We start from the raw sequence: 23944 nt of genomic DNA, 5'->3' as shown, positions 1-23944 counted from the left end.
ATTGGTGGTTCAGTGGTAGAATTCTTGCCTGCCACGTGGGAGGCCTGGGTTCGATTCCCAGCCAATGCAAGGCTGCGTTCATTTGACTTTGTTTTCGAAAGGAAATATATGAACTCAGTGGGGAATAAAATGGTAAGCAGTGACCCCGACGTGATTTGACCACGCAACCTTCTGATCTGGAGTCAGACGCGCTACCGTTGCGCCACAAGGTCCTTACACTTACAGCCTTCAAGCCAGATCAACAAATGCTGATGGCCTTTTGACTTATTTTCCCCTCCTCATATGCCTACAGTTGTATTACAGGGCTAGGCCTTTTGTTTTCTATCCTAATTATGAAATTGACTGCAGGTTGTGAGAAGTTGGCCTGGTAGGGGATGTTTCCAATTCTGGAACCACCTACTACCTGACCAAACAATCCCCTTATGGTGTCTGGTTGTAAGTCAACCTTATTTAGACAAGCTATCCTAGGGGTAGCATGGACTAAGCAGCCTAAAGGCTTAACTTAAGAGGTCGTGTTAAGCGAGCTGTTTTACCACATACAATCCTGTAATACCAAATGAAAGGACACCACACAAGTATATATTATAAAAATATATGTGTTTATTACTAAAAACAATCCCCAGTATTCTTTATGAATAAAGGGGCACAAGCGTTAAATCAAAAGCACTGTTTAAACATACAAGTTGCACAATTATGGATGAGGGCGGGGGGCCACTCAAACCATATACTAAACAAGTGGTATAAGAGAGGCCACTCGAACAGTGGTTAGGCCTAGGGCCTAGGGAATCGCTGGGAGCAGTCAGGACAAGCAATGCTGAAGTCGGGAATGGCCCTCGGGATTCGGGAGATGTGCGGAAAGCGCACGCATGCACCAATGTTAACCAATGGTGCGTAAAAGTCAAATAGTTAGAGTTTAAGGACACTTCCGCTGAACCTAGAGGAACAAAACTTAACACACAGACCCTAGAGGTGTGCACCAGTGTGGGAACACCGGCGGAGCAAAGTTACCTCACCCACAGGAAGTGGGTGCACAGGGTCGAAGTGGCGTCGGGTTTTGACACGCAGGCTCTTGGTGCTTGAAGCTGAAAGGGCTGCAGGCAGGGTGAAGACGAAGTGTCCGGTGGAGTCCAAGGGTGGACTCAAGTTGTAGAGTACCTGAAAGCAGAGGGGACAGAGTCTGGGTCACTCAGCAGTGACCAGGGTGGAACCAGGACGGAACCAGGCAATGTCGGGCGCAATCAGGTGGTCGTCGAGGCGCTTCTCTTCGCTGTTACGTGGGCTCTGGGGCATCTGCGACGTCCAGGAGCAGGTCACGATCTGTCCCACGCAGGCTCTCACCGTCGGTGCAGTCGGCTTCCGGTTTGGAGCAAACAAGCCTTGGTAAGAGCAATCCACGCGGGATTGGAAGATGGCGTCTTACTCGGACCAGGAAGGTCAGAGTCGGGGCTCCCTTTCAGGGGAGCTGGTGTGGATCTGGAGCAACCAGAATCACGAGTCTTCTTTTGTAGTTCGTCGGCACAGGGACCACAAGCCAGCTGGCAAGTGACCGGGCCAACGCGTTGAGCCAAATCGTGCCAAAGGGCCCCACGCAGCACTCGTCGAGTGTGGAGGGCTGAACTTCGGCTCAGGAGTAGCTCAGTGTGGGGGCTTCTCAAACCCCGGTTTACAGCTTCGAGGGTCACTCGTGGGCTGCACGGTCAGCGTCTCGTGGTCACTTCAAGATGGCGTGCCCCACGCTTCCGGTCGCCTCCACGGGTCTCAGCTTTGCAGGGACTGTGGATCGGGCTGTTAGAAGCTGGGCAGGCTTGATCTCGTCGATCTCAGTCGCTCGAGTTCCGGCGGGAACTGCAACTAAGTAGACGTCGAGGGCTGGATGGTGCCTGCTGCTGCAGGGTGGTCACTCCTTGACCACAAGGGAGATTCTTCGGGCTTCCACGTTGAGATGGAGGGCGAAGGGTCCAGAATATCGTTTCAAATGTTTCTTCCAGGAAATCTGATGTGCATTGGCACTGCTCCCACTCTTATTCGAATCTGGTGGGCGTGATTACCTGCTAGGTCCCCTCCTATGGGTGGGACCCAGGAAGTGGGTGGATACACCCCCTTCCTTTGATCCAGGCCGCCCTGGCACGAGGGCTGGAGTGCCCCAGAACCGGTTTGGCCGGATTATGCAAGGGGCAGCCTTGTGCGCCCCAGGCAGTGTCTGGTTTCTTTCAAACCTCCCTGCTACAATACACTATCTCCTGTCTGGAGGGCGGTGACACCCTCCTGTGACAGGAAACCCTTTGTCCAGGACCCCCTTGACTGGGTTTCGGTCAGCTCCAGGGGTCCAGACATTTGTCTGTGGCAGAGGCATCCATTTTGTGGATCTTAAGGCCTTTGGAGAAATCAACCGCATTAAAGTGAAGTAACATGTCTTACCCCTCTAGAGGGGTGGAATGCCATCCCCGTCGCCAGAACTGGCGAGGGGATGGTATTCCAAAGCGTATGACACCTTACACGACATGTTTTGATAAAGCCAAACCAGAGTTGCTAAATAACCGCGAGGATTATAAGGCACTTAATAGTATATGGTATGGCATTATCCTGAAACAGCTTAGGGATTTGTTCCCGACGGCTGCAGACAGGCTCAGCTCATGCTAGAGCTCCATCTCACATAAAAACCATGCACCCAGCCTCCAGGATTGGTGAGGCCTGTCTATAGGAGTGGCTCACAGGTTTACATGTGTCCAGATATAGGTTTAGACATAGGTATACTATATCTAAGCAAGGGGTGTGTACACCACCTTACCCCAGCTGAGTGATCAGCCAGTTGTGTCAATTTAAGAACCAGCCAGGGGTGGCAAAAGATATGCTGCAGCCCCTGGTAGGCCTTAGTGGCTCCTGTGCCCTGTGCACCTATAGTGCATTCTACAGGGGCTGACAAGGAGTCCATTTCCAATTGGTATGTGCCTATAGCACATGTGTCATTAATTTAGTGAGAGAACAGCAGGCTGGGGGTCTGATCAGCAGGCCCACAGCCTCAGTAGTCGAAAACCAGTGAAGCAAAAAGCAAAAATTTGGGGTGACCATAGGATAGCAGACCCTACTCTCCTACACAACCCCCCCCCAAACGCAGGGACATTAAACTAACCTTGACCAGATAAGTCTTCATGTTCTAAGTGGAAGTACCTGGAGAGACCATCTGCATTACCATGGTCAGTCCCTGGGCGGTGCTCCACTGTAAAGTCCATCCCCTGTAGGGAAATGGACCACCTGAGCAGTTTGGGATTTTCACCCTTCATCTGATTAAGCCATAAGAGGGGCTTATGGTCTGTTTGCACCAGGAAGTGAGTTCCAAACAAGTAGGACCTCAACTTCTTTAATGCCCAAACCACAGCAAAGGCCTCCCTCTCAATGGCTGACCAACGTTTTTCTCTTGGGGTTAGCCTCCTGCTAATGAAAGCAATTGGCTGGTCTTGACCATCTTGATTAAGTTGTGAGAGTACAGCTCCCACCCCCAACTCAGAAGCATCTGTCTGAACAATGAACTGTTTGGAGTAGTCAGGACTCTTTAGGATAGGTGCAGAGCACATGGCCTTCTTCAGGTCTTCAAATGCCTTCTGACAGCTAACTGTCCACTGAACCTTTTTTGGCATCTTCTTGGATGTCAAGTCATTTAATGGTGTCACTATAGACCCATAGTTTTTCACAAACTTTCTGTAATACCCAGTCAGGCCCAAGAAGGCTCTGACTTGTGTCTGGGTAACTGGAGGAGCCCAGTCCTGTATGGCCTGGATTTTGCTTTCCAGTGGCTGAACCTGGCCTCCACCTACTAGGTGGCCCAGGTATACAACCTTACTCTGCCCTATCTGGCACTTTGTGGCCTTGATAGTTAGGCCTGCCTTTTGCAGGGCCTCCAAAACTTTCTTCAGGTGGATCAGGTGATCCTCCCAGGTGGAGCTAAAGACAGCAATATCATCTAGATAAGCTGCACAAAAGTCATCCAACCCAGTAAGGACTTGGTTCACCAACCTTTGAAAAGTGGCAGGTGCATTCTTCAAACCAAAGGGCATTACCACAAACTGATAATGCCCACTAGGGGTAGAGAATGCTGTCTTGGCCTTTGACTCCTCAGCTAGTCTGATTTGCCAGTAGCCAGCTGTCAGATCAAATGTGCTCAGAAACTTGGCAGAAGCCAATCTGTCAATGAGCTCATCTGCTCTTGGAATGGGGTGAGCATCTGTCCTAGTGACAGCATTGAGACCCCTGTAATCCACGCAAAACCTCATTTCTCTCTTACCATCTTGGGTATGAGGTTTTGGCACCAGGACTACTGGGCTGGCCCATGGGCTCTCTGATGGCTCAATCACTCCAAGCTCCAACATCTTTTGCACCTCAGCCTTGATGCAATCCCTGACATGATCAGGTTGCCTGTAGATCTTATTCTTGACAGGCAGACTGTCACCAGTGTCCACAACATGGGTACACCAGTCAGTTTGGCTGGGTGTGAGTGAAAACATTTGCCTGTGAGCCTGCAAAACTTGTCTGCAGTCCCTCTGTTGCTGGTCAGTGAGGCTGCCTGCCAAGGCTACTCCATCAACTGAACCATCATCAGGGTTCTGGGAAAGCAGGTCTGGGAGAGGGTCACTCTCTTCCTCCTGTTCCCCATCTGTGGCCATGAGCAAGCTCATGTCCTCCCTGTCTACAAATGCTTTCAAGCGATTCACATGGATTACCCTGTGAGGGCTCCTGGGTGTTCCAAAGTCTACCAAGTAGGTGACTTCCCCTTTCTTCTCAATAATAGGATAGGGTCCACTCCATTTGTCTTGGAGTGCTGCTGGAGCCACTGGCTCCAGTACCCATACCTTCTGTCCTGGTTGGAACTCTACCAGCACAGCCTTTTGGTCATGCCAAGCTTTCTGCAATTCTTGGCTGGCCTCCAGGTTTTTGGATGCTCTTTCCATGTACTCAGCCATCCTGGAGCGGAGACCAAGTACATAGTCCACTATGTCTAGTTTGGGCTTTTTGAGAGGTAACTCCCATCCTTCCTTCACCAAACACAATGGACCTCTCACAGGGTGGCCAAACAAAAGTTCAAAAGGGCTGTAGCCAACCCCCTTCTGTGGGACCTCTCTGTAAGCAAAGAGCAGGCAGGGTAAAAGAATGTCCCATTTCCGCCTGAGCTTCTCTGGTAATCCTTTTATCATGCCTTTAAGGGTCTTGTTAAATCTCTCCACAAGCCCATTGCATTGTGGATGATATGGGGTGGTAAACTTATAGTTTACTCCACATTCCTTCCACATTGCTTTTAGATAGCTGGACATAAAATTTGTCCCTCTATCTGATAGTACCTCCTTAGGAAAGCCCACTCTTGAGAAAACTGCAATGAGGGCTTTTGCCACCACAGGTGCTGTGGTGGTCCTTAGGGGAATAGCCTCTGGGTACCTGGTGGCATGATCCACTACCACCAGTATGAATCTGTTCCCAGATGCTGTTTGGGGGTCCATTGGACCCACAATATCAATTCCAACTCTCTCAAAGGGGACCCCCACCACAGGTAGTGGTATTAGGGGGGCCTTTGTTGTGCCACCTGACTTACCACTGGCTTGGCAAGTGACACAGGAGCGACAAAACTCCTTGACATCCTCTGACATGTGAGGCCAGTGAAAGTGTGGAACAAGCCTGTCCCACGTCTTGTTCTGGCCTAAGTGTCCTGCAAGGGGAATATCATGGGCCAAGGTAAGGAGGAATCCCCTAAACTGCAGAGGTATCACCAACCTCCTGGTCATGCCAGGCTTGGGGGCTCTAGCCTCTGAGTAAAGGAGTCCCTCATCCCAATACACAGTATGGGTACCTTGGGCATCCCCAGCAGCCTCAGCAGCAGCCTGCTGTCTGAGGGGTTCAAGGGAAGGGCAATCTAATTGAGCCTGCCTCAGGTCTGCCCTTGAGGGTCCCCCTGTCCCCAGAAACTCAACCTGGTCAGGTTCAAGCTCCTCAGAGACAGTCTCCTCTTGGACTGCAGGATCAGTTTCCTCTGAAACCTGATCCTCAACCTGGGGCAAGGTGGAAGGCGAGGCCTTTCCTCTCTTGCTCCTTCTCTTGGGTTGTGGCTGGTCTATTGTCTCAAGATCCACCACTGGTTCAGGAAGGCACTTCTTAGCCTGAGCCCTTGTCATGGCAAGGACATGCTCTGAAATCCCTAGCATTTCTGCATGAGTCCTGTACTCCACTTCTGACCATGCTGAGCTTTCAAGGTCATTGCCTAACAGACAGTCTACTGGTAGGTCTGCACTCACCACAACTTTCTTTAGGCCATCAACCCCTCCCCAGGAGAAGTTCACAACTGCCACACTATGGGAGGTAGTGGAGTTGCTTGCATTGGTTACTAGGTAGCTCTCTCCTAGTACAATCTGTCCAGGGTCCACAAAGCCAGGGGTCACCATGGTGACACTAGCACATGTGTCCCTGTAAGCTTGAGCCAGTTTCTCATTTATTAAGGGAGTCTGCCTGTATTTGCCCAGGTTAGTGGGGCTTACTGCAGTGGGCAACTCAATGTCCACATCATACAGGAGAACTGCCTGTGTAGGGACTCTGACTAGGCCAGATCCTACTTCAATACCCAGGGTCAACCCAGCTACACCCTTGGACTGTGTTCCACCACTGCTTACTGTACTTGGGGTTGCAGTTGCTTTAGGAGCTGTAGTGGTGGGAACTGGATTTGCCTTGGTGCACTCACTGCCCCAGTGTGAAACTGATTTGCAGGTATTACACCAAGGTGTCTTTGGACCTTTGTTCTTCTTCTTTTTGTTACCATTTTGGGAACCACCCTCCTTACTATTAGTTTGGGGGCCTGAAGACTTCTGGTCTTTTTCTTTATCTTTCTGATTCTGATTACCACCCTTCTGGTCTGTTTTCTTCTGGTCACCACCTTGGTTCTGGGGTTTCTGCTTAATCCTTGTTCTGACCCATTTGTCTGCCTTCTTTCCCAATTCTTGGGGAGAGGTCAGATCAGAGTCAATAAGGTATTGATGCAACAGCTGGTTTGTACAGTTATTAAGGATCTGTTCTCTCATCATAAGATTGTACAATCCTGTATAGTCTGAAACTTTACTTCCCTGTAACCAACCCTCCAAAGCCTTAGTGGCACACTCCACAAAATCAGTCCAGTCTTGAGTCTGTGCTTTCTGGGTGTCTCTGAACAACAACCTGTATTGCTCAGTGGTTAGGCCATACCCTTCAATGAGAGCACTCTTCAAAACAGAGTAGTTTTTGGCATCCTCAGGTCTAACTGTGAGGAGCCTGTCCCTCCCTTTCTCAGAAAAGGAGTACCACAAAATTGCAGCCCACTGATTCTCAGGAACCTGCTGTACCATGCAGGCTCTCTCAAGAGCAGTCATCCATTTGTGGATGTCATCCCCTTCTTTAAAGGGGGGCACAATTTTGGTCAGGTTTCTATTATCATAGGCCCTGTCTTTTTCTCTTGGAAAATTGCTGCCACCAGTGACATCTAAGCCACTTAATTTCTGCTCTCTTGCCAAGGCAAGTTTAGCTTGAGCTAAGGTAAGCTTAGCTTGACTCAGGGCTACCTCCTCTCTCTCTATCTGGAGTCTGACAGCCCTCATTCTAGCCCTATGCTCAGCTTTCTGAGAAGCACTCATGCCTCTCTCTGATTCTCTGGAGGCACTAGAAAGATGAGAGTCCCCTGAGGGAGATCTCACTCTTCTGTTGCCTGGGAGAATCACATGTTGGGTTCTGGGGAGGTGCTGGCCCTCTCCATTCCCCAGTAGGTCCAAGTTGGCCTGGCTAAGCCTACCAACTGGAACCTGGCTACCCTGATCCTGTACTTGTGAGTCCCCACCATCTGAGTCCTCATCCAAGTCATCATCATCCTCCTCTTCAGGGGGATCAACTACAGGGGGGTTCCCTCCAGTTCCTGTATCTAGGGAAGCTGCTTTTGCCTTCTCTAAGTCATCCTGTTCTAGGATTTCTACCAGGATTAGGCAGGTGGGGCTTCTGCCCCTTTTTAACCCTCTTGCTTTGCACAAGGCAATCAAGTCTCTGCGGGTTAGTTTGTCATATCCAAAAGTTGCCTGGGTAGGGTCAACTGTCACAGGAGTAGACCCTGAGGCTTTTCCTGTGTCAGACATGGTTACTAGTGAGGTGTAAGTGGTGCACTTACCTACACTAAGTGTTTTCCTACTGGACCTTGCTAGTGAGTTGTAGTCAGGGGTGTGCTACTCCCTTCAACCTACAACTACTAAGTTCAGTAGAACTTAATATGCTAAGCTTTTGATTTTATATGTACCTAGAGGTACTTGATGTGATCTTTCAATTTGATATAAAGATTGCAATGGTAAAACAACAGCAAGCTCAAATCCGCACCGCTGCTCACCAATGTGAGAAGTTGGCCTGGTAGGGGATGTTTCCAATTCTGGAACCACCTACTACCTGACCAAACAATCCCCTTATGGTGTCTGGTTGTAAGTCAACCTTATTTAGACAAGCTATCCTAGGGGTAGCATGGACTAAGCAGCCTAAAGGCTTAACTTAAGAGGTCGTGTTAAGCGAGCTGTTTTACCACATACAATCCTGTAATACCAAATGAAAGGACACCACACAAGTATATATTATAAAAATATATGTGTTTATTACTAAAAACAATCCCCAGTATTCTTTATGAATAAAGGGGCACAAGCGTTAAATCAAAAGCACTGTTTAAACATACAAGTTGCACAATTATGGATGAGGGCGGGGGGCCACTCAAACCATATACTAAACAAGTGGTATAAGAGAGGCCACTCGAACAGTGGTTAGGCCTAGGGCCTAGGGAATCGCTGGGAGCAGTCAGGACAAGCAATGCTGAAGTCGGGAATGGCCCTCGGGATTCGGGAGATGTGCGGAAAGCGCACGCATGCACCAATGTTAACCAATGGTGCGTAAAAGTCAAATAGTTAGAGTTTAAGGACACTTCCGCTGAACCTAGAGGAACAAAACTTAACACACAGACCCTAGAGGTGTGCACCAGTGTGGGAACACCGGCGGAGCAAAGTTACCTCACCCACAGGAAGTGGGTGCACAGGGTCGAAGTGGCGTCGGGTTTTGACACGCAGGCTCTTGGTGCTTGAAGCTGAAAGGGCTGCAGGCAGGGTGAAGACGAAGTGTCCGGTGGAGTCCAAGGGTGGACTCAAGTTGTAGAGTACCTGAAAGCAGAGGGGACAGAGTCTGGGTCACTCAGCAGTGACCAGGGTGGAACCAGGACGGAACCAGGCAATGTCGGGCGCAATCAGGTGGTCGTCGAGGCGCTTCTCTTCGCTGTTACGTGGGCTCTGGGGCATCTGCGACGTCCAGGAGCAGGTCACGATCTGTCCCACGCAGGCTCTCACCGTCGGTGCAGTCGGCTTCCGGTTTGGAGCAAACAAGCCTTGGTAAGAGCAATCCACGCGGGATTGGAAGATGGCGTCTTACTCGGACCAGGAAGGTCAGAGTCGGGGCTCCCTTTCAGGGGAGCTGGTGTGGATCTGGAGCAACCAGAATCACGAGTCTTCTTTTGTAGTTCGTCGGCACAGGGACCACAAGCCAGCTGGCAAGTGACCGGGCCAACGCGTTGAGCCAAATCGTGCCAAAGGGCCCCACGCAGCACTCGTCGAGTGTGGAGGGCTGAACTTCGGCTCAGGAGTAGCTCAGGGTGGGGGCTTCTCAAACCCCGGTGTACAGCTTCGAGGGTCACTCGTGGGCTGCACGGTCAGCGTCTCGTGGTCACTTCAAGATGGCGTGCCCCACGCTTCTGGTCGCCTCCACGGGTCTCAGCTTTGCAGGGACTGTGGATCGGGCTGTTAGAAGCTGGGCAGGCTTGATCTCGTCGATCTCAGTCGCTCGAGTTCCGGCGGGAACTGCAACTAAGTAGACGTCGAGGGCTGGATGGTGCCTGCTGCTGCAGGGTGGTCACTCCTTGACCACAAGGGAGATTCTTCGGGCTTCCACGTTGAGATGGAGGGCGAAGGGTCCAGAATATCGTTTCAAATGTTTCTTCCAGGAAATCTGATGTGCATTGGCACTGCTCCCACTCTTATTCGAATCTGGTGGGCGTGATTACCTGCTAGGTCCCCTCCTATGGGTGGGACCCAGGAAGTGGGTGGATACACCCCCTTCCTTTGATCCAGGCCGCCCTGGCACGAGGGCTGGAGTGCCCCAGAACCGGTTTGGCCGGATTATGCAAGGGGCAGCCTTGTGCGCCCCAGGCAGTGTCTGGTTTCTTTCAAACCTCCCTGCTACAATACACTATCTCCTGTCTGGAGGGCGGTGACACCCTCCTGTGACAGGAAACCCTTTGTCCAGGACCCCCTTGACTGGGTTTCGGTCAGCTCCAGGGGTCCAGACATTTGTCTGTGGCAGAGGCATCCATTTTGTGGATCTTAAGGCCTTTGGAGAAATCAACCGCATTAAAGTGAAGTAACATGTCTTACCCCTCTAGAGGGGTGGAATGCCATCCCCGTCGCCAGAACTGGCGAGGGGATGGTATTCCAAAGCGTATGACACCTTACACGACATGTTTTGATAAAGCCAAACCAGAGTTGCTAAATAACCGCGAGGATTATAAGGCACTTAATAGTATATGGTATGGCATTATCCTGAAACAGCTTAGGGATTTGTTCCCGACGGCTGCAGACAAGCTCAGCTCATGCTAGAGCTCCATCTCACATAAAAACCATGCACCCAGCCTCCAGGATTGGTGAGGCCTGTCTATAGGAGTGGCTCACAGGTTTACATGTGTCCAGATATAGGTTTAGACATAGGTATACTATATCTAAGCAAGGGGTGTGTACACCACCTTACCCCAGCTGAGTGATCAGCCAGTTGTGTCAATTTAAGAACCAGCCAGGGGTGGCAAAAGATATGCTGCAGCCCCTGGTAGGCCTTAGTGGCTCCTGTGCCCTGTGCACCTATAGTGCATTCTACAGGGGCTGACAAGGAGTCCATTTCCAATTGGTATGTGCCTATAGCACATGTGTCATTAATTTAGTGAGAGAACAGCAGGCTGGGGGTCTGATCAGCAGGCCCACAGCCTCAGTAGTCGAAAACCAGTGAAGCAAAAAGCAAAAATTTGGGGTGACCATAGGATAGCAGACCCTACTCTCCTACACAGGTGCAGAGAGAACGCAGAGGATTGAAATGTTCAGATAAAGGGTCTTAAGCAGGAGAGAGCAGAGGTACGTATCTGTGTTTCATTAAAGTGTTTCATGCAGGCAAAAAGGATACTTCCCTGGGTGGGCTTGAACCACCAACCTTTCTGTTAACAACCGAACGCGCTAACCATTTGCACCACAGAGGTTAATAACTGTAGCACAGTTCCTGAGACTCAATATATATCTTGATAATTGTGTGCCTGCCTGGAGCTTGTGTTATATAATGCGTCTTTATGCCATACAGCATTTCTCATTTGCTTAGTGTCTTGTTATTGTTGGACGTAATGATGAATAGACTACTGTCTAATGGTCTTAGAGCCAGTATTACTACCGGTCCCAGTGTATGAGACACATACATGACTTTTCTGTTGCCTGCTTAGCATAGCTCCGTGCTCCTCTGTAGGTGTGCTACCAGCCAGTAAGGCGTGTGCCTTGCCCATCAGATGTGTTATGTTAGACTTGACTTCTCTGTGAGCAAAGTCTCCCTCCCATAGCAGGTGCTTTCTCTGAACTCTTGACTTGTAAGACTGCTGGGAAAGGCCCTCCCTAGCCCCTCACTCAGCTAGATACATTTACCTTCAGAGCTCAGCTTTGGAGAAAGAGATTGGGGAGAGAGCAAATAGGGGAAGGCCCATGGTGCACACTTTATTTTACATAAAAGCTCGGGCTTGTGGGAGGACAGGGACAAGAGGGTTCTCAGGGAAAGAAATCCCAGGAGTATTGATGGCTAGGCCCTGAAACACAACAATCCCGGATTGGCAAGGCACAATATGCCTGTGCAATAGGCCTGACCCTAGGCTTCCGGAGTTCTTGGTCACCAAAGGCTCCAGTGATCTAAGCCCGACCAGGGCTGTGCCCGACCAGGGCTGTAGGCCGCGTTGGGAGCGCGTTAGGGACGCGTAAAGGGACGCAGGGCGCAGAACTCTGCCTGTTTCACCCCAGCATTTAGGGGAGGACACAGAATCTGGGAAAGCCAGTGGGAAGGATTTTCCAGGAGGAGAGTTTAGTGAGATAATCTGAAACACAATAGTGCTGGTGATCTGGCGGGTGCATTCTGTGAACCACTTTTGTCGGGAGCAGCCTGCCATCATGCCCTGATAAACACAACTCTAGTCCCAAGCCAGTGACCTCAGCAAATGCAAATACATTCATAGTTATAGTCTCCTGCATCTGATTCTTGCCATCTTCATGTGAAACGTTGGCGTTATCATGTCTGCTGCGCACACTTTGTTCATATGTGTACAATTTAAGTGTGTGCACCTGATCACTGTCTTGAGCAGAGCTCTGCCTGTGAACAACCCATGTGAAGCATTGGTGGTTCAGTGGTAGAATTCTCGCCTGCCACGCGGGAGGCCCGGGTTCGATTCCCGGCCAATGCAAGACTGCTTTCTTTTGACTTTGTTTTCGAAAGGAAATATATGACCTCAGTGGGGAATAAAATGGTAAGCAGTGACCCCGACGTGATTTGAACACGCAACCTTCTGATCTGGAGTCAGACGCGCTACCGTTGCGCCACGAGGTCCTTACACTTACAGCCTTCAAGCCAGATCAACAAATGCTGTGGGCCTTTTGACTTATTTTCCCCTCCTCATATGCCAACAGTTGTATTACAGAGCTTGACCTTTTGTTTTCTATCCTAATTATGAAATTGACTGCAGGTGCCGAGAGAACGCAGAGAATTGAAATATTCAGGGAAAGGGTGTCCAGCAGGAGAGAGCAAAGGTATGTATCTGTTTTCCATTCAAGTGTTTCATGCAGGCAAAATAATACGTCCCTGGGTGGGCTTGAACCACCAACCTTTCGGTTAACAGCCGAACGCGCTAACCGATTGCGCCACAGAGACGAGTGACTACAGCATCTTTCCTTAGACTCAATATATATCTTGATATGTATGTGCCTGCCTGGAGCTTGTCTTATATAAGCCATCATCATGTGAAACTTTGGCGTTGTCATGTCTGCTGCACACACTTTGTTCATATGTGTACAATTTAAGTGTGTGCACCTGATCACTGTCTTGGACAGAGCTATGCCTGTGAACTCCCCATGTGAAGCATTGGTGGTTCAGTGGTAAAATTCTTGCCTGCCATGCGGGAGGCCTGGGTTCGATTCCCGGCCAATGCAAGGTTGCGTTCCTTTGACTTTGTTTTCGAAAGGAAATATATGAACTCAGTGGGGAATAAAACGGTAAGCAGTGACCCCGACGTGATTTGACCACGCAACCTTCTGATCTGGAGTCAGACGCGCTACCGTTGTGCCACAAGGTCCTTACACTTACAGCCTTCAAGCCAGATCAACAAATGCTGATGGCCTTTTGACTTATTTTCCCCTCCTCATATGCCTACAGTTGTATTACAGGGCTAGGCCTTTTGTTTTCTATCCTAATTATGAAATTGACTGCAGGTGCAGAGAGAACGCAGAGGATTGAAATGTTCAGATAAAGGGTCTTAAGCAGGAGAGAGCAGAGGTACGTATCTGTGTTTCATTAAAGTGTTTCATGCAGGCAAAAAGGATACTTCCCTGGGTGGGCTTGAACCACCAACCTCTCTGTTAACAACCGAACGCGCTAACCATTTGCACCACAGAGGTTAATAACTGTAGCACAGTTCCTGAGACTCAATATATATCTTGATAATTGTGTGCCTGCCTGGAGCTTGTGTTATATAATGCGTCTTTATGCCATACAGCATTTCTCATTTGCTTAGTGTCTTGTTATTGTTGGACGTAATGATGAATAGACTACTGTCTAATGGTCTTAGAGCCAGTATTACTACCGGTCCCAGTGTATGAGACACATACATGACTTTTCTGTTGCCTGCTTAGCATAGCTCCCTGCTCCTCTGTAGGTGTGCTACCAGCCAGTAAGGCGTGTGCCTTGCCCATCAGATGTGTTATGTTAGACTTGACTTCTCTGTGAGCAAAGTCTCCCTCCCATAGCAGGTGCTTTCTCTGAACTCTTGACTTGTAAGACTGCTGGGAAAGGCCCTCCCTAGCCCCTCACTCAGATAGATACATTTACCTTTAGAGCTCAGCTTTGGAGAAAGAGATTGGGGAGAGAGCAAATAGGGGAAGGCCCATGGTGCACACTTTATTTTACATAAAAGCTGGGGCTTGTGGGAGGACAGGGACAAGAGGGTTCTCAGGGAAAGAAATCCCAGGAGTATTGATGGCTAGGCCCTGAAACACAACAATCCCGGATTGGCAAGGCACAATATGCCTGTGCAACAGGCCTGACCCTAGGCTTCCGGAGTTCTTGGTCACAAAAGGCTCCAGTGATCTAAGCCCGACCAGGGCTGTGCCCGACAAGGGCTGTAGGCCACGTTGGGAGCGCGTAAAGGGACGCAGGGCGCAGAACTCTGCCCGTTTCACCCCAGCATTTAGGGGAGGACACAGAATCTGGGAAAGCCAGTGGGAAGGATTTTCCAGGAGGAGAGTTCAGTGAGATAATCTGAAACACAATAGTGCTGGTGATCTGGCGGGTGCATTCTGTGAACCACTTTTGTCGGGAGCAGCCTGCCATCATGCCCTGATAAACACAACTCTAGTCCCAAGCCAGTGACCTCAGCAAATGCAAAGACATTCATAGTTATAGTCTCCTGCATCTGATTCTTGCCATCTTCATGTGAAACGTTGGCGTTATCATGTCTGCTGCGCACACTTTGTTCATATGTGTACAATTTAAGTGTGTGCACCTGATCACTGTCTTGGGCAGAGCTCTGCCTGTGAACAACCCATGTGAAGCATTGGTGGTTCAGTGGTAGAATTCTCGCCTGCCACGCCGGAGGCCCGGGTTCGATTCCCGGCCAATGCAAGACTGCTTTCTTTTGACTTTGTTTTCGAAAGGAAATATATGACCTCAGTGGGGAATAAAATGGTGAGCAGTGACCCCGACGTGATTTGAACACGCAACCTTCTGATCTGGAGTCAGACGCGCTACCGTTGCGCCACGAGGTCCTTACACTTACAGCTTTCGGAGCCAGATCAACAAATGCTGTGGGCCTTTTGACTTATTTTCCCCTCCTCATATGCCTACAGTTGTATTACAGAGCTTGACCTTTTGTTTTCTATCTAATTATGAAATTGACTGCAGGTGCCGAGAGAACGCAGAGAATTAAATATTCAGGGAAAGGTTGTCCAGCAGGAGAGAGCAAAGGTATGTATCTGTTTTCCATTCAAGTGTTTCATGCAGGCAAAATAATACGTCCCTGGGTGGGCTTGAACCACCAACCTTTCGCTTAACAGCCGAACGCGCTAACCGATTGCGCCACAGAGACGAGTGACTACAGCATCTTTCCTTAGACTCAATATATATCTTGATATGTATGTGCCTGCCTGGAGCTCGTCTTATATAAGCCATCATCATGTGAAACTTTGGCGTTGTCATGTCTGCTGCGCACACTTTGTTCATATGTGTACAATTTAAGTGTGTGCACCTGATCACTGTCTTGGACAGAGCTATGCCTGTGAACTCCCCATGTGAAGCATTGGTGGTTCAGTGGTAAAATTCTCGCCTGCCACGCGGGAGGCCCGGGTTCGATTCCTGGCCAATGCAAGGTTGCGTTCCTTTGACTTTGTTTTCGAAAGGAAATATATGAACTCAGTGGGGAATAAAATGGTAAGCAGTGACCCCGACGTGATTTGACCACGCAACCTTCTGATCTGGAGTCAGACGCGCTACCGTTGTGCCACAAGGTCCTTACACTTACAGCCTTCAAGCCAGATCAACAAATGCTGATGGCCTTTTGACTTATTTTCCCCTCCTCATATGCCTACAGTTGTATTACAGGGCTAGGCCTTTTGTTTTCTATCCTAATTATGAAATTGACTGCAGGTGCAGAGAGAACGCAGAGGATTGAAATGTTCAGATAAAGGGTCTTAAGCAGGAGAGAGCAGAGGTACGTATCTGTGTTTCATTAAAGTGTTTCATGCAGGCAGAAATGATACTTCCCTGGGTGGGCTTGAACCACCAACCTTTCTGTTAACAACTGAACGCGCTAACCATTTGCACCACAGAGGTTAATAACTGTAGCACAGTTCCTGAGACTCAATATATATCTTGATAATTGTGTGCCTGCCTGGAGCTTGTGTTATATAATGCGTCTTTATGCCATACAGCATTTCTCATTTGCTTAGTGTCTTGTTATTGTTGGACGTAATGATGAATAGACTACTGTCTAATGGTCTTAGAGCCAGTATTACTACCGGTCCCAGTGTATGAGACACATACATGACTTTTCTGTTGCCTGCTTAGCATAGCTCCCTGCTCCTCTGTAGGTGTGCTACCAGCCAGTAAGGCGTGTGCCTTGCCCATCAGATGTGTTATGTTAGACTTGACTTCTCTGTGAGCAAAGTCTCCCTCCCATAGCAGGTGCTTTCTCTGAACTCTGGACTTGTAAGACTGCTGGGAAAGGCCCTCCCTAGCCCCTCACTCAGATAGATACATTTACCTTTAGAGCTCAGCTTTGGAGAAAGAGATTGGGGAGAGAGCAAATAGGGGAAGGCCCATGGTGCATACTTTATTTTACATAAAAGCTGGGGCTTGTGGGAGGACAGGGACAAGAGGGTTCTCAGGGAAAGAAATCCCAGGAGTATTGATGGCTAGGCCCTGAAACACAACAATCCCGGATTGGCAAGGCACAATATGCCTGTGCAACAGGCCTGACCCTAGGCTTCCGGAGTTCTTGGTCACAAAAGGCTCCAGTGATCTAAGCCCGACCAGGGCTGTAGGCCGCGTTGGGAGCGCGTAAAGGGACGCAGGGCGCAGAACTCTGCCCGTTTCACCCCAGCATTTAGGGGAGGACACAGAATCTGGGAAAGCCAGTGGGAAGGATTTTCCAGGAGGAGAGTTCAGTGAGATAATCTGAAACACAATAGTGCTGGTGATCTGGCGGGTGCATTCTGTGAACCACTTTTGTCGGGAGCAGCCTGCCATCATGCCCTGATAAACACAACTCTAGTGCCAAGCCAGTGACCTCAGCAAATGCAAAGACATTCATAGTTATAGTCTCCTGCATCTGATTCTTGCCATCTTCATGTGAAACGTTGGCGTTATCATGTCTGCTGCGCACACTTTGTTCATATGTGTACAATTTAAGTGTGTGCACCTGATCACTGTCTTGGGCAGAGCTCTGCCTGTGAACAACCCATGTGAAGCATTGGTGGTTCAGTGGTAGAATTCTCGCCTGCCACGCGGGAGGCCCGGGTTCGATTCCCGGCCAATGCAAGACTGCTTTCTTTTGACTTTGTTTTCGAAAGGAAATATATGACCTCAGTGGGGAATAAAATGGTAAGCAGTGACCCCGACGTGATTTGAACACGCAACCTTCTGATCTGGAGTCAGACTCTCTACCGTTGCGCCACAAGGTCCTTACACTTACAGCTTTCGGAGCCAGATCAACAAATGCTGTGGGCCTTTTGACTTATTTTCCCCTCCTCATATGCCTACAGTTGTATTACAGAGCTTGACCTTTTGTTTTCTATCCTAATTATGAAATTGACTGCAGGTGCCGAGAGAACGCAGAGAATTGAAATATTCAGGGAAAGGTTGTCCAGCAGGAGAGAGCAAAGGTATGTATCTGTTTTCCATTCAAGTGTTTCATGCAGGCAAAATAATACGTCCCTGGGTGGGCTTGAACCACCAACCTTTCGCTTAACAGCCGAACGCGCTAACCGATTGCGCCACAGAGACGAATGACTACAGCATCTTTCCTTAGACTCAATATATATCTTGATATGTATGTGCCTGCCTGGAGCTTGTCTTATATAAGCCATCATCATGTGAAACTTTGGCGTTGTCATGTCTGCTGCGCACACTTTGTTCATATGTGTACAATTTAAGTGTGTGCACCTGATCACTGTCTTGGACAGAGCTATGCCTGTGAACTCCCCATGTGAAGCATTGGTGGTTCAGTGGTAGAATTCTCGCCTGCCACGCGGGAGGCCCGGGTTCGATTCCCAGCCAATGCAAGGCTGCGTGACTTTGTTTTCGAAAGGAAATATATGAACTCAGTGGGGAATAAAATGGTAAGCAGTGACCCCGACGTGATTTGACCACGCAACCTTCTGATCTGGAGTCAGACGCGCTACCGTTGCGCCACAAGGTCCTTACACTTACAGCCTTCAAGCCAGATCAACAAATGCTGATGGCCTTTTGACTTATTTTCCCCTCCTCATATGCCTACAGTTGTATTACAGGGCTAGGCCTTTTGTTTTCTATCCTAATTATGAAATTGACTGCAGGTGCAGAGAGAACGCAGAGGATTGAAATGTTCAGATAAAGGGTCTTAAGCAGGAGAGAGCAGAGGTACGTATCTGTGTTTCATTAAAGTGTTTCATGCAGGCAAAAAGGATACTTCCCTGGGTGGGCTTGAACCACCAACCTTTCTGTTAACAACCAAACGCGCTAACCATTTGCACCACAGAGGTTAATCACTGTAGCACAGTTCCTGAGACTCAATATATATCTTGATAATTGTGTGCCTGCCTGGAGCTTGTGTTACATAATGCGTCTTTATGCCATACAGCATTTCTCATTTGCTTAGTGTCTTGTTATTGTTGGACGTAATGATGAATAGACTACTGTCTAATGGTCTTAGAGCCAGTATTACTACCGGTCCCAGTGTATGAGACACATACATGACTTTTCTGTTGCCTGCTTAGCATAGCTCCCTGCTCCTCTGTAGGTGTGCTACCAGCCAGTAAGGCGTGTGCCTTGCCCATCAGATGTGTTATCTTAGACTTGACTTCTCTGTGAGCAAAGTCTCCCTCCCATAGCAGGTGCTTTCTCTGAACTCTTGACTTGTAAGACTGCTGGGAGAAGCCCTCCCTAGCCCCTCACTCAGATAGATACATTTACCTTCAGAGCTCAGCTTTGGAGAAAGAGATTGGGGAGAGAGCAAATAGGGGAAGGCCCATGGGGCACACTTTATTTTACATAAAAGCTGGGGCTTGTGGGAGGACAGGGACAAGAGGGTTCTCAGGGAAAGAAATCCCAGGAGTATTGATGGCTAGGCCCTGAAACACAACAATCCCGGATTGGCAAGGCACAATATGCCTGTGCAACAGGCCTGACCCTAGGCTTCCGGAGTTCTTGGTCACAAAAGGCTCCAGTTATCTAAGCCCGACCAGGGCTGTGCCCGACCAGGGCTGTAGGCCGCGTTGGGAGCGCGTTAGGGACGCAGGGCACAGAACTCTGCCCGTTTCACCCCAGCTTTTAGGGGAGGACACAGAATCTGGGAAAGCCAGTGGGAAGGATTTTCCAGGAGGAGAGTTCAGTGAGATAATCTGAAACACAATAGTGCTGGTGATCTGGCGGGTGCATTCTGTGAACCACTTTTGTCGGGAGCAGCCTGCCATCATGCCCTGATAAACACAACTCTAGTCCCAAGCCAGTGACCTCAGCAAATGCAAAGACATTCATAGTTATAGTCTCCTGCATCTGATTCTTGCCATCTTCATGTGAAACGTTGGCGTTATCATGTCTGCTGCGCACACTTTGTTCATATGTGTACAATTTAAGTGTGTGCACCTGATCACTGTCTTGGGCAGAGCTCTGCCTGTGAACAACCCATGTGAAGCATTGGTGGTTCAGTGGTAGAATTCTCGCCTGCCACGCGGGAGGCCCGGGTTCGATTCCCGGCCAATGCAAGACTGCTTTCTTTTGACTTTGTTTTCGAAAGGAAATATATGACCTCAGTGGGGAATAAAATGGTAAGCAGTGACCCCGACGTGATTTGAACACGCAACCTTCTGATCTGGAGTCAGACGCGCTACCGTTGCGCCACGAGGTCCTTACACTTACAGCTTTCGGAGCCAGATCAACAAATGCTGTGGGCCTTTTGACTTATTTTCCCCTCCTCATATGCCTACAGTTGTATTACAGAGCTTGACCTTTTGTTTTCTATCCTAATTATGAAATTGACTGCAGGTGCCGAGAGAACGCAGAGAATTGAAATATTCAGGGAAAGGGTGTCCAGCAGGAGAGAGCAAAGGTATGTATCTGTTTTCCATTCAAGTGTTTCATGCAGGCAAAATAATACGTCCCTGGGTGGGCTTGAACCACCAACCTTTCGGTTAACAGCCGAACGCGCTAACCGATTGCGCCACAGAGACGAGTGACTACAGCATCTTTCCTTAGACTCAATATATATCTTGATATGTATGTGCCTGCCTGGAGCTTGTCTTATATAAGCCATCATCATGTGAAACTTTGGCGTTGTCATGTCTGCTGCGCACACTTTGTTCATATGTGTACAATTTAAGTGTGTGCACCTGATCACTTTCTTGGACAGAGCTATGCCTGTGAACTCCCCATGTGAAGCATTGGTGGTTCAGTGGTAAAATTCTCGCCTGCCACGCGGGAGGCCTGGGTTCGATTCCTGGCCAATGCAAGGTTGCGTTCCTTTGACTTTGTTTTCGAAAGGAAATATATGAACTCAGTGGGGAATAAAATGGTAAGCAGTGACCCCGACGTGATTTGACCACGCAACCTTCTGATCTGGAGTCAGACGCGCTACCGTTGTGCCACAAGGTCCTTACACTTACAGCCTTCAAGCCAGATCAACAAATGCTGATGGCCTTTTGACTTATTTTCCCCTCCTCATATGCCTACAGTTGTATTACAGGGCTAGGCCTTTTGTTTTCTATCCTAATTATGAAATTGACTGCAGGTGCAGAGAGAACGCAGAAGATTGAAATGTTCAGATAAAGGGTCTTAAGCAGGAGAGAGCAGAGGTACGTATCTGTGTTTCATTAAAGTGTTTCATGCAGGCAAAAAGGATACTTCCCTGGGTGGGCTTGAACCACCAACCTTTCTGTTAACAACCGAACGCGCTAACCATTTGCACCACAGAGGTGAATAACTGTAGCACACTTCCTGAGACTCAATATATATCTTGATAATTGTGTGCCTGCCTGGAGCTTGTGTTATATAATGCGTCTTTATGCCATACAGCATTTCTCATTTGCTTAGTGTCTTGTTATTGTTGGACGTAATGATGAATAGACTACTGTCTAATGGTCTTAGAGCCAGTATTACTACCGGTCCCAGTGTATGAGACACATACATGACTTTTCTGTTGCCTGCTTAGCATAGCTCCCTGCTCCTCTGTAGGTGTGCTACCAGCCAGTAAGGCGTGTGCCTTGCCCATCAGATGTGTTATCTTAGACTTGACTTCTCTGTGAGCAAAGTCTCCCTCCCATAGCAGGTGCTTTCTCTGAACTCTTGACTTGTAAGACTGCTGGGAAAGGCCCTCCTTAGCCCCTCACTCAGATAGATACATTTACCTTCAGAGCTCAGCTTTGGAGAAAGAGATTGGGGAGAGAGCAAATAGGGGAAGGCCCATGGTGCACACTTTATTTTACATAAAAGCTGGGGCTTGTGGGAGGACAGGGACAAGAGGGTTCTCAGGGAAAGAAATCGCAGGAGTATTGATGGCTAGGCCCTGAAACACAACAATCCCGGATTGGCAAGGCACAATATGCCTGTGCAACAGGCCTGACCCTAGGCTTCCGGAGTTCTTGGTCACAAAAGGCTCCAGTTATCTAAGACCGACCAGGGCTGTGCCCGACCAGGGCTGTAGGCCGCGTTGGGAGCACGTTAGGGACGCGTAAAGGGAAGCAGGGCGCAGAACTCTGCCCGTTTCACCCCAGCATTTAGGGGAGGACACAGAATCTGGGAAAGCCAGTGGGAAGGATTTTCCAGGAGGAGAGTTCAGTGAGATAATCTGAAACACAATAGTGCTGGTGATCTGGCGGGTGCATTCTGTGAACCACTTTTGTCGGGAGCAGCCTGCCATCATGCCCTGATAAACACAACTCTAGTCCCAAGCCAGTGACCTCAGCAAATGCAAAGACATTCATAGTTATAGTCTCCTGCATCTGATTCTTGCCATCTTCATGTGAAACGTTGGCGTTATCATGTCTGCTGCGCACACTTTGTTCATATGTGTACAATTTAAGTGTGTGCACCTGATCACTGTCTTGGGCAGAGCTCTGCCTGTGAACAACCCATGTGAAGCATTGGTGGTTCAGTGGTAGAATTCTCGCCTGCCACGCGGGAGGCCCGGGTTCGATTCCCGGCCAATGCAAGACTGCTTTCTTTTGACTTTGTTTTCGAAAGGAAATATATGAACTCAGTGGGGAATAAAATGGTAAGCAGTGACCCCGACGTGATTTGACCACGCAACCTTCTGATCTGGAGTCAGACGCGCTAACGTTGTGCCACAAGGTCCTTACACTTACAGCCTTCAAGCCAGATCAACAAATGCTGATGGCCTTTTGACTTATTTTCCCCTCCTCATATGCCTACAGTTGTATTACAGAGCTTGACCTTTTGTTTTCTATCCTAATTATGAAATTGACTGCAGGTGCCGAGAGAACGCAGAGAATTGAAATATTCAGGGAAAGGGTGTCCAGCAGGAGAGAGCAAAGGTATGTATCTGTTTTCCATTCAAGTGTTTCATGCAGGCAAAATAATACGTCCCTGGGTGGGCTTGAACCACCAACCTTTCGGTTAACAGCCGAACGCGCTAACCGATTGCGCCACAGAGACGTGTGACTACAGCATCTTTCCTTAGACTCAATATATATCTTGATATGTATGTGCCTGCCTGGAGCTTGTCTTATATAAGCCATCATCATGTGAAACTTTGGCGTTGTCATGTCTGCTGCGCACACTTTGTTCATATGTGTACAATTTAAGTGTGTGCACCTGATCACTGTCTTGGACAGAGCTATGCCTGTGAGCTCCCCATGTGAAGCATTGGTGGTTCAGTGGTAAAATTCTCGCCTGCCATGCGGGAGGCCCGGGTTCGATTCCCGGCCAATGCAAGGTTGCGTTCCTTTGACTTTGTTTTCGAAAGGAAATATATGAACTCAGTGGGGAATAAAATGGTAAGCAGTGACCCCGACGTGATTTGACCACGCAACCTTCTGATCTGGAGTCAGACGCGCTAACGTTGTGCCACAAGGTCCTTACACTTGCAGCCTTCAAGCCAGATCAACAAATGCTGATGGCCTTTTGACTTATTTTCCCCTCCTCATATGCCTACAGTTGTATTACAGGGCTAGGCCTTTTGTTTTCTATCCTAATTATGAAATTGACTGCAGGTGCAGAGAGAACGCAGAGGATTGAAATGTTCAGATAAAGGGTCTTAAGCAGGAGAGAGCAGAGGTACGTATCTGTGTTTCATTAAAGTGTTTCATGCAGGCAAAAAGGATACTTCCCTGGGTGGGCTTGAACCACTAACCTTTCTGTTAACAACCGAACGCGCTAACCATTTGCACCACAGAGGTTAATAACTGTAGCACAGTTCCTGAGACTCAATATATATCTTGATAATTGTGTGCCTGCCTGGAGCTTGTGTTATATAATGCGTCTTTATGCCATACAGCATTTCTCATTTGCTTAGTGTCTTGTTATTGTTGGACGTAATGATGAATAGACTACTGTCTAATGGTCTTAGAGCCAGTATTACTACCGGTCCCAGTGTATGAGACACATACATGACTTTTCTGTTGCCTGCTTAGCATAGCTCCCTGCTCCTCTGTAGGTGTGCTACCAGCCAGTAAGGCGTGTGCCTTGCCCATCAGATGTGTTATGTTAGACTTGACTTCTCTGTGAGCAAAGTCTCCCTCCCATAGCAGGTGCTTTCTCTGAACTCTTGACTTGTAAGACTGCTGGGAAAGGCCCTCCCTAGCCCCTCACTCAGATAGATACATTTACCTTTAGAGCTCAGCTTTGGAGAAAGAGATTGGGGAGAGAGCAAATAGGGGAAGGCCCATGG

The 23944-nt window shown here is 48.8% G+C and overlaps 13 non-coding genes across 13 annotated transcripts; 5 read left to right on the top strand and 8 right to left on the bottom strand.

Moving 5' to 3' along the window:
* Window positions 1-12470: 12470 nt before the first annotated feature.
* Window positions 12471-12541, top strand: TRNAG-GCC (transfer RNA glycine (anticodon GCC)). Its single transcript has one exon. It is a non-coding gene; the product is annotated as a tRNA-Gly (tRNA).
* A 71-nt stretch (window positions 12542-12612) lies between these two features.
* TRNAW-CCA (transfer RNA tryptophan (anticodon CCA)) lies at window positions 12613-12684 on the bottom strand. Its single transcript has one exon. It is a non-coding gene; the product is annotated as a tRNA-Trp (tRNA).
* Window positions 12685-12931: 247 nt separating this feature from the next.
* On the bottom strand, window positions 12932-13005 carry TRNAN-GUU (transfer RNA asparagine (anticodon GUU)). Its single transcript has one exon. It is a non-coding gene; the product is annotated as a tRNA-Asn (tRNA).
* Window positions 13006-15041: 2036 nt separating this feature from the next.
* TRNAW-CCA (transfer RNA tryptophan (anticodon CCA)) lies at window positions 15042-15113 on the bottom strand. The gene has a single exon. It is a non-coding gene; the product is annotated as a tRNA-Trp (tRNA).
* A 246-nt stretch (window positions 15114-15359) lies between these two features.
* TRNAN-GUU (transfer RNA asparagine (anticodon GUU)) lies at window positions 15360-15433 on the bottom strand. The gene has a single exon. It is a non-coding gene; the product is annotated as a tRNA-Asn (tRNA).
* Window positions 15434-17311: 1878 nt separating this feature from the next.
* Window positions 17312-17382, top strand: TRNAG-GCC (transfer RNA glycine (anticodon GCC)). The gene has a single exon. It is a non-coding gene; the product is annotated as a tRNA-Gly (tRNA).
* A 391-nt stretch (window positions 17383-17773) lies between these two features.
* On the bottom strand, window positions 17774-17847 carry TRNAN-GUU (transfer RNA asparagine (anticodon GUU)). Its single transcript has one exon. It is a non-coding gene; the product is annotated as a tRNA-Asn (tRNA).
* Window positions 17848-19734: 1887 nt separating this feature from the next.
* TRNAG-GCC (transfer RNA glycine (anticodon GCC)) lies at window positions 19735-19805 on the top strand. The gene has a single exon. It is a non-coding gene; the product is annotated as a tRNA-Gly (tRNA).
* A 71-nt stretch (window positions 19806-19876) lies between these two features.
* On the bottom strand, window positions 19877-19948 carry TRNAW-CCA (transfer RNA tryptophan (anticodon CCA)). The gene has a single exon. It is a non-coding gene; the product is annotated as a tRNA-Trp (tRNA).
* Window positions 19949-20196: 248 nt separating this feature from the next.
* On the bottom strand, window positions 20197-20270 carry TRNAN-GUU (transfer RNA asparagine (anticodon GUU)). Its single transcript has one exon. It is a non-coding gene; the product is annotated as a tRNA-Asn (tRNA).
* A 1905-nt stretch (window positions 20271-22175) lies between these two features.
* TRNAG-GCC (transfer RNA glycine (anticodon GCC)) lies at window positions 22176-22246 on the top strand. Its single transcript has one exon. It is a non-coding gene; the product is annotated as a tRNA-Gly (tRNA).
* Window positions 22247-22636: 390 nt separating this feature from the next.
* On the bottom strand, window positions 22637-22710 carry TRNAN-GUU (transfer RNA asparagine (anticodon GUU)). The gene has a single exon. It is a non-coding gene; the product is annotated as a tRNA-Asn (tRNA).
* Window positions 22711-22917: 207 nt separating this feature from the next.
* Window positions 22918-22988, top strand: TRNAG-GCC (transfer RNA glycine (anticodon GCC)). The gene has a single exon. It is a non-coding gene; the product is annotated as a tRNA-Gly (tRNA).
* The last annotated feature ends 956 nt before the right edge of the window (window positions 22989-23944 follow it).

This window comes from Lissotriton helveticus, chromosome 1_2, assembly GCF_964261635.1.
Source record: "Lissotriton helveticus chromosome 1_2, aLisHel1.1, whole genome shotgun sequence".
Classification (NCBI taxonomy): Eukaryota; Metazoa; Chordata; class Amphibia; order Caudata; family Salamandridae; genus Lissotriton; species Lissotriton helveticus.
The sequence above is the reverse complement of the archived record's forward strand: the minus strand, read 5'-3'. Positions and strand labels throughout refer to the sequence as shown.